At 50.2% G+C, this 9,663-nt stretch overlaps 1 long non-coding RNA gene across 1 annotated transcript; it reads left to right on the top strand.

Moving 5' to 3' along the window:
• Positions 1-3,706: 3,706 nt before the first annotated feature.
• Positions 3,707-4,273, top strand: LOC122234640. The gene is made up of 2 exons (XR_006212500.1): positions 3,707-3,771; positions 3,930-4,273. It is a non-coding gene; the product is annotated as an uncharacterized LOC122234640 (long non-coding RNA).
• Positions 4,274-9,663: the final 5,390 nt, after the last annotated feature.

Here is a 9,663-nt window from a genome sequence, read left to right as displayed (position 1 = left end):
ACAAAGGAAGAGGCGTCAACCATGAGAAGCCACCTTAGGGGATAGAGTCTCGAGGCCCTGGTGCAGGCTAGAGAAGCCACCGGGTACCGGAAACCAGCGAGATGAGGAGGCCCTTTCCAAGGCCCGCCGCAGCCTAGAGCGTCTGGCCCTGCGGCTGCGGGGTTCGCAGACACCGCCCCCGCGGAGCCCGGCGAGGGAAGACGCGGGTGACCTTGGTTGAGGCCCCGAGAAGAGGCGGAGCCTGAACTTACGACCTTGGCTTCCCGGAGGAAAGAGACTGGAGGTCTAGGAGGCTCCATCTGAGACGAGAAGTGAAGATGAAGGGCAGAAATAAAGACATCACTTTGGACGTGCTTGTGGGACGTCGCGGGGGGCAGGTGGACATACAGTGGACATACAGTCTGGAGCTCAGGAGAGACGTAAAGACCAGACACAGAAATGGAGAATCATTAAGGTATAGAGAGGCGTTGAAATCATAAGCACAATGAGATCAGTCATCTCCGGTCTCTCGCTGACCCAGCTCCAACTGGCCTAACTAAGCAATAGGGGAATCTTGGCTGAAGCGATTGAAAAGAGCGGCTCTAGCTTCTTCAGGGACAGTTGAATAAAAGAGCCAAAAGATAGGAGAAACCTGTGGTTCTTCTCTAGGCTCTTCTTTCCCCATGCACTTGGTTGGCCTCACTCGCAGGCCGGCCTATCTCAGTGGTAAAATGGCTTTCTTTGGCTCCAAACTTAAGTCCTAATAGCTTAGCAACTCAAGTAGCAGCAGCGTGCTTCTTTTCTGAGATTTGCAATCAAATTTCCGGAACTGACCTTAGCTGATTGGCTTGGATCAAATACTCATCCCGGAACACAAGAGACTGGAGATGGATAAATCCCCTGACTCACACAAGAATGTTTATTCAAGGCTGAGGCTGCCAGATGGAGTTGGAAAAATTCGTTGTAGAAGGCAAGTTCCTGCCTAGCCAGCTGTACTCCCCCAGCTCTGCCTCTGCTCTAACCAAGCTGACATCAGCCCGCAGGTGGTCTTGGCTAAGGTCTCCATTGCTGTCTTTGTCCATTCGTCTTCCCAGTTCGGAGGAAGATGTCAATTCCTCCCTCCTCCCTGAAACCCTTACACACACTTCCTCTGTAGTTTCCAGTGTCTGTAGTCTCTGAGGTTTCTCCCCGCCGTTTCTAGGAGAGAGGCGCAGTTGAGGAATGCAGAAAGGCAAGGGTCTAGTGATGATGAGTTAGGTTTGGAAATGTGTCTCAGTTGTCCGATAAAACTTTCTGCAACGACAGATGTTCTGTATCGACACTATCCAGTGTGGAAGCCACTAGCCGTGTGTAGCTATCGAGCACTTGAAATGTGGCCGGTGTGACGAGGGAATGGAATTGAAGTTTTAATTAATTACAGTAGCCACATGTAGGTAATGACGACTGTATTAGTGCAGGAGCGGTCAAGGACAGCTAGGAGCTGTCCAGCAGAGAGAGAGCTACAGTGAGCTGCGTAAAGCAGTTTGGTGGCCATCAGAAGTGAGTAGTGGTTGAAGCCACGGACATCAGTGAGAGTGTCCAGGCAATATCGGTAGAGAGAATAGGGCCCCGGACCTAATTCTGGAAAACAAGCCGCACTTAACAGGTAGGCAGCGACACGGGAGTAGAAAGCGCCGAGATGATGTCTTAGGTCACGTTTCCCAGAAGCACACCTTGAGAGGAGGATTTGTGTGCAAGTGATTTAGTCAAAAAGTGCTATCAGAAGAAACCAGTAAGAGTGGGAGAAGCGGGAGAGGGCAGGAAAGGAAACCAAGCAAACGTGTGACCTCAGGCAGAGAGTAGTTCAACTTGATCCTGCAGGGGAGCTCTGGATGAAAGTTATGCCTCAGATTTGTCCAGAAACAAGGGACATATACCCACGTTCCTCAGCTTTTGACAAAGGGATACTCCTGGAGACATCAGTTTATCAAGGCGAAGCCCCCAGTGGCCTGAGGGCATTCCTCCAAAAAAGAAAAAAAGCTGGGCATTCTTACTCTCGGAAGAGAAACCACACAACAAAGTTGGAGGGGGGGGCAGTTGGGCAGACACATCACAGGCAAACGATTAAAAAGGAATCCATGGTCCTGACATGGTCTCCTACAGAAAACATTGACGACTAATGATGTGTGGCCATGAACAAACGGTCACGAAAGAATTCTTGAGATGTTTTTGGTTTTTTTTTAATTTTTTTTAACGTTTATTTATTTTTGGGACAGAGAGAGACAGAGCATGAACGGGGGAGGGGCAGAGAGAGAGGGAGACACAGAATCGGAAGCAGGCTCCAGGCTCTGAGCCATCAGCCCAGAGCCCGACGCGGGGCTTGAACTCATGAACCACGAGATCGTGACCTGAGCCGAAGTCGGACGCTCAACCGACTGAGCCACCCAGGCGCCCCTCTTGAGATGTTTTTGACGCAAAGAGGTGCTTTTATTATAGCACGGGGACAAGACCCATGGGCAGAAAGATCTGCACTTTTGCTGTAGGACGGTGGTGTTTATATGCTTAGTGTTCAAGGGGGAGGGCGTGTGCAGGGAGTATTAGATCACAAATGTTTTCTTCGAATTTCTACTCGTAAAACCACTTTCGCAAGATTTCCCTGGTGCTTATCATTCGGTTCGATATTAACTATCGGTGAGATGTGCTGACAGTCACGAGACCCTTTAAGACTATGGCAGCCAGCACGTATTTGATCCTTGTCAGAACCCTGCAGGCTTTAGGTTAGTCTTCTAGGCTGAAGGTGAATATTTTTCTGCTTCTGTCCCTCGGCAACTCAGCGACTGCTCAGCAACTTCGGTGAGAGTGATTTTGGGGAAGTGGGAGAAGCAGAAGCCAAGTGGTGGTGGGTGGTGGGAATGAAGGTGAAGGTGAAGAAACAGGAGGAGGAATCTGGAGAGCCGAGTCCTGAGGGAGACCTGATTACATGGAAAGTCTAAAGGGAGAGGATCCAGTAGAAATGATAGTAATTGGAGTGAGGTTTGGGGGACGGTAGAACAGTAGGATCCAGGACCCACGTTAAGCCAAAGTATTCATATAAAAGGGAGAAGCACTTCTTCCCCAGGAACAGAGGATGTGATACTCAGGATGCCTTTAGCTACCGGTAACAGAGCACCCCCCCCCCCCCACCTCAAGGTCTCAGCACGAAAAGAGGAGGAGCTTACTGGTTCACAGAATTGAAAAGTCAGAGGTGGGATGACTTCGGGCATGGCTGAAGCCAGAGGCTCAAATAAACGTCCATTTGAACTTGGTCTCAGTCTCCTAGCTCTGTTTTCCTCTGGACTGTCTTAATCCTTAGGCAGATGGTCCCCTCATGGGTGGCCAGATGGCTACCAGCAGCTCCAAGCGTACTTTCTACTAGCTTAACAATCGTCCTGGGGAAAGATCATAGCTTTCCCAATAGTTCCAGTAAACGCAACAGGGTTGAGTCCCATCGGCTCAGCTTGGGTCACCCAACGACTGTCTGCCGTATAGTGGAGAATTTGGTTTTTGTCCCAGCTTCCCGGCACAGAGCTTTTTTTTTAATTTCTAAAAAATTGTTTGTTTGTTTGTTTGTTTGTTTGTTTGTTTATGAGAGAGACAGAGAGAAGGAGAGAGAGAGAGGCAGGGAGAGGAGGAGACAGAATCCCAAGCAGGCTCCACAGAGCCCGACGCGGGGCTTGGACTCCTGAACCACAAGATCATAACCTGAGCCCACATCAAGAGCTCAACCGACTGAGCCACCCAGGCACCCCCTGGCACAGAGTTTTTGCTAATGAGGTAACTGATGGCAAGCCCCTAGATAGCTTCAGGCACTAAGCTGGTCACCAGAAAGACTAACTTTGTGATTAGAGGCTTGGGATTTTTAAAAGTTCGTTTATTTATGTAAATAACCTCTACACCCAACGTGGGGCTCAAATTCACTCCCCCTCCCCCAGACCAAGAGTCACATGCTTTTCCGACTGAGCCAGCCAGGCTCCCAAGAGGTTTGGGATTTTGAGGCAGCTGGACCCCTGCCTTCCCTGGAGATTGAGTTCAGTCACATGGCGAGGACTTCATCAATCACGTCTAAGAAATGAAATGAAAAACTCTGGGCACTGAAACTCAATGGGGCTTCCTGGTTGGTGACCACATTGATGTGCCGGGAGGGTGGCATGCCCTGGTTCCATGGAGGGCACGCAAGCTCTGCCTGTGGACCCTCCCAGACCTCACCTCACTCTACGTCATCTTTTCATCTGGCTGTTGCTAATTTGTATTCTTTACTATAAAACTGTGATCGTAAGTGTCGTGTTTTCCTGCATTCTGTGAGTTGTTCTAGCAAATTATCACACCTGAGGGGGGGTCATGGGAAACTCCCGCATCTGGAGCAGGTTGGTCAGAAGCGAAGACGGATGGGACTCCCCTTGTAGCTGGCGTCTCAAACGGGGACATTCTTGTGGAGGAGGGAGCCCTTACTTAGCTTGTGGGGTATGAATTAACTTTGGGTTAGTTAGTTCAGAGTTAGTGCCAGAACTGAACTTCAGCACACTAGTTCGGGTGGAAACAAAAATGCTAACCCTGAACCAACATTTGTGATCACAAGGGTAGATGATGCCGATTGGTAAAGCGCTGGATCACGGACCCGTCGTCTGAAACTGGGATGGGCTGAGCACTGCGGAGTGTGGCTCTTCAAAGGAAAGCTAGGGTCTCTGTCAGAAGGGGAAGTGGTTGCTTGAGGGATTCTTCTGGAGGTCATCTTGACCCTAGCGCCCCCCCTGGCACCAAGAGATGGGGATTTCTCCTATTCTGTCCTCTTTTCTGGGACGTCAACTTCAGCTTCGGTGCTTTGGTCAGGACCTCCTGCCCCTCCACATCATACTGTGCTCAACCAGGGTATTTTGACAACACAAAGTCCTCTCGCTTCGCTTAGGCTCTGCCTCTGAACCCACAGGCACCATTCCCCTCGCTTCCGCCAGTCTTTCTCCTTCTAGTTTCACGCTTCGAGGGGTGGCCTCCTGGAGGAAGCCATGCACAGCCAACCCAGCTAGGCCGCCTCTGAAGCGCCTTCTACTCAGTAGCTTTTGTGTGACATTCACAAAGCATTTGCAACCGGAATGTCTCCAGTCGCATCTGAGTGACAGGGGTGTGATCGGAATTCGGTGTCTGGAAGGAAATCCAGGGCCAGGAGCGGGGTGGGTAGTGACCGGAAGCAGAGAGGAGGCTGGTGCTGACCTGGCGAGGGCAGTACAGTGGGGTCAGAACCAAGGAGAACGTCCAAAGAGATCGCTGAGGAGGCACTTCCAGGCTGGCCGGTGGGGAAGACTGAAGAATGCCCTGGAGCTTCCAAAAGGTCTGTTGAATGGCACTAGGACAAAGTTCTAGGTCCTGGTGCCCCATCTGTCACTGAGTTGCTGGCTACCCTATTTCAGTGACATCAGACCCCACCCTCCCTTTAGAGGTTACAGCTGTAAAAAATCTTAGAGATCATAAAATTTAACTTCATCACTCCATCCCCATTTTATAGATAATAAAGCAAGAGCTTCAAAAGTTGCAGTGGCTCACCTTTATCTTTAGCGTGAACGTGAATTCATAACTTGCTTGCCACTGAAAACATCAGGACCCTTAATAAGCCCAACGCAAATGCTCAACTGAAATAATTCAACACATAATTCCTTCAACCAATGGTTCTTCACCTGCGTGTCAGGCACTCTTCTTGGGGTAAAAAAGGAGCTCTTACTGTCATGACCTGGTGAGATGGAAAACAACATCAACCCCACAAACCAACCAACAGGCAAACTGAGAAAATAATTTCAGATATTTAGGGGCTATGAAGAAAACCAAACAGGACCACTGATGTAGAGGGAAGCTGGGGGCTACTTTAGATAGAAAAGGTGACAGTTGGGGCACCTGAGTGGCTCAGTCGGTTGAGCGTCCGGCTTCGGCTCAGGTCACGGTCTCGCGGTCCGTGAGTTCGAGCCCCGCGTCGGGCTCTGGGCTGATGGCTCAGAGCCTGGAGCCTGCTTCCGATTCTGTGTCTCCCTCTCTCTCTGCCCCTCCCCCATTCATGCTTTGTCTCTCTCTGTCTCAAAAATAAATAAACGTCAAAAAAAATTTTAAAAAATAAAGAAAAGGTGACAGTTGAGGGGGACCTTAATGGCAGAAGGAATAGCCTGGGGGGAAAGCTACAGGGAAGGACGCTACAGGAAGAGGAAACAACCACTGCAAAGAGCCTGAGGTAGAAACAATCATGGGAGGTCTGTGGGACAGAAGAATGGCCAGTGTGGCCAGGAGAGAGGGTGAGGGAAATCACAGGAGACAGGCTCCAAGAGATGGGCCACAGGGAGGAGTTTGGATTATTAATTTTATGACAGCTTTATTGATATATAACCCACCCACCATACAATTTGGCCATTTAAACTACGGGTTGGGATTTTGTTCTAAGTGTTGTAAGGAGTCATGGAGCGGGGGTTAATTTCTGATCCACATTTTATTTATTTAAACTTTATACATTTCAAAGGGAATCTTTATTTTTATTTATTTTTTAAAGTAAACTCTATACCGTGTGGGCCTCGATCTCATGACCGTGAGATGAAATCAAGTCACGTGCTCTACTGACTGAGCCAGCCACGTGCTCCTTCCGATCCACATTTTATTATCTTTTTTAAATGTTGATTTCTTTTGAGAGGGAGAGAAAGGGTGCGAGCAGGGAAAGTGCGGAGGGAGAGAGAGAATCCGAAGCAGGCTCTGTGCTGTCAGCACAGGGCCTGACCCAGGGCTCGAGCTCACGAACTGGGAGATCGTGGAGCTGAAACCAAGAGTCGGGACGCTTAACCGACTGAGCCACCCGGGCACCCCCCGATCCACATTTTAAAGCCTGGTCTGACTGCTGTGTGGAGGGTGGATTGGCCAGATATCGAGGGGAACGGGAGCCGGGAGGCCCATTGTAGAGGCCAGTGAGCTAACCTAGGTGACAGATGATTCTGGACCGAACCACAGTGTCAACAGTGGAGACAGAAGTGGTCACCTTCAAGGTATGTTTTGGAAAGATGGCCAGCAGGACTGGGTAACGGGTTAGATGTTGGGGCTGCGGGGAAGGAAGAAAAGTGGTGCTGTGCGTATTCAGATGTGTAAGCACACAGCCTGGGGAGAGCGGAGGGTCGTGTTTTGGACACGTTACGTTTGTAGCACCACGTGGTGGCACCCTTGGAAGAAGCCTCATCCATGGTTCAAGTGCAGTCATTCAGAGGCCTACAGTGGCCAGGCAGAGGATACAGAGATCAAGGAAGCCCAGTCCTGGCCCTACTCAGGCCACTCAGTCTCAGAGAGGGAAACCAAGAATTAGGCCTCAGGGTATTAAATGCTGTGAGACAGTTTATCTGTTAGGATGTATTTGAATGTAGACAACGGACGACTCCGACACAGTCTGACTTAAATAATAAGGACGTTAGTCACCACACCTCAAGGAGTCATCTAAAACCCTCTGCCTTTTGCCCTCTTCTGGATTTTGGCTTCATCACTGACCGGAGATAAGAAGGGCAGAGTAGTGCCAGGCTTCACATCCAGACCCAGCAACACCCAGAGTCAGATGGCGGTCCCTCTCTTCGGTGTCTCCTTAAGAGTGAGGGGCCCTTGGGGGACCTGGGTGGCTCAGTCGGTTGAGCGTCCAACTTCGGCTCAGGTCATGATCTTATGGTTCACGGTTTCGAGCCCTGCGTCGGGCTCTGTGTGATAGCTCAGAGCCTGGAGCCTGCTTCGGATTCTTGGTCCCCCTCTCTTTCTGCCCCTGCCCCACTCATAGTGTCTCTCAAAAATAAAAATAAGCATTAAAAAATAAAGAGGGACCCTTCCCTGGAAGCCCCCCCAAAGGAGATTCCTCTTACCAAACACTGGCCCCAAAGAAGTCACCCCCTAAACAACCCCCCCTGGCAAGGCCAATAGGACCACCAGAAGTAGGCTAGACCTGTCAGGATTTATTCCTGGAACTCGGGGAAGGGCCACCTTCAACAAAATCAGGGCCCTGCCTGGAGGAAGACGGAAAAATGCTGTCAAGCAGGAGCTCCAATGCATAGATTGCTAGGGGGGGCCCTGAAGGCCATTTGATTTCAAGGGTGCCTTTTTAGAGTTCAACATTCTGCACAAAGAATGCAGTTTCTCTCTTTAACTATAATCATACAAAAGACACGTCAGAAAGAGAAAGAACTTTCTCTACGCAAATTCACAGCCTCCTGAAGTCCTGATCGTTTTCCGCTTCCTTTGTCGCTGTCCCCGCCGCCCCCTCCTCCCAATGCTGTTTTTCTATGGCAGCCAGCCTTCCACCTTCATTCGGCACCACTCACGAGCACGTTCCCAGGTGGCTGGCTCCCCTCATGTCTGCAAGTCTGAGCCCACTCTATTCCTACTTCAGCCGGTGGCTATACCAGACTCCTGCTCCCATGTCCCCGTACTGGACAGCTGTGTTCACTCTGCTCTTCAGCTCGTTCACGGGCACGGCTGGACATCTGGGGAAACTGCGTGCTCGCGCTCCTGCTCTCCCTCAGAGTCGGGCGGCATCTCTCAGACTCCTCTGGTACAAGAACACTGACCTATGACGATCTAGGCTTCTCTGGCCAGACACCTTCAAGTGGGGCTTGGAATCTGCCGGACTTTGGGGGCAGGAGGGTTGGGAAGTCGGACGGGTCGCTTTCTTGAGGCAGAGGTGGCTTTGGTGCCATGAGCAGGAGGGGTCGCAGACGAGTCTCAGTCCTGGCGTTTAGAGTTTGGTGGCAGTGGCAGCAATAGCCTTACCAGGTTCCGTAAGTTCCGTAAGGGAGCTGTTGCTCCGGCCCGTCCCACGATTCTGTGAGCTGCCCCCAACCCTTAAACACATCCTCCTTCTGTGCAAACCAGCCAACATAGACTCTGTTCTCTGTAAATCAAGACTCCTAACTATTGCAGAGGATGCTGCAGTCAACAGCGGGACAAAAAGTTTTCTCCCTCTGGACTCTTCCGAGCGTGGCGTTTTTCAAATTTCAGTCATTCGTGCCCCGCATTCGCCCAACTCTGCCATATATTTATGCCGCCATATTACTTACCAACACCGGCTTTTAAGTTGACTCATTTTTTAAGCGCAGTATTTGCTACCTTTTTTTCAAACTAATACATGTTCAAATTAACTAAGATAGAAAGGATTTGTTCAAATACCACCCCCCCCCCACCCCCCCCACCCCCCCCCCCCCCCGTCTCATATTCCAATAGTGTCTTAAGAGACATTCCTAGGAGAGGAGTGAATGAAATACAGGATAAAGACAAAGAAGCTCTTTTAATTACGGCCCCAGGCCTTCCTAAGCGGAGCTGATGGGTTGGAGGGCCAGGACAGACGTCTTAGCAAGTTCTTCATTTTATTTGAAAAGTATATTGGCAGCTAAAGGACAGTACAGTGGTTAAGTGCATGCTTTTCTTGGAGTTTAGCGGTATTGGGTTCCTAAATCACCCTGAGGCTCAAGTTTTCTCACCTGTGAAACGGGGGAAAGGATGGCTTCAACCACGAGCGGTAACACTGGGAATGCTGAATGTGAGCCAATATAAAGCATTTGCACAACGCCTGATCCACACAAAGCTCTAGTTCTGAGTTTCCCAAACTCCTTTGAGCTTGGGAAGCTGTGTGTTATAAATAAAGAGTTTCCCCGTCTGTGCTCAGAGACCCTCTTGAATCAT

This window comes from Panthera tigris, chromosome E3, assembly GCF_018350195.1.
Source record: "Panthera tigris isolate Pti1 chromosome E3, P.tigris_Pti1_mat1.1, whole genome shotgun sequence".
Taxonomy (NCBI): domain Eukaryota; kingdom Metazoa; phylum Chordata; class Mammalia; order Carnivora; family Felidae; genus Panthera; species Panthera tigris.
This window is presented reverse-complemented; position numbering and strand designations above follow the sequence as displayed.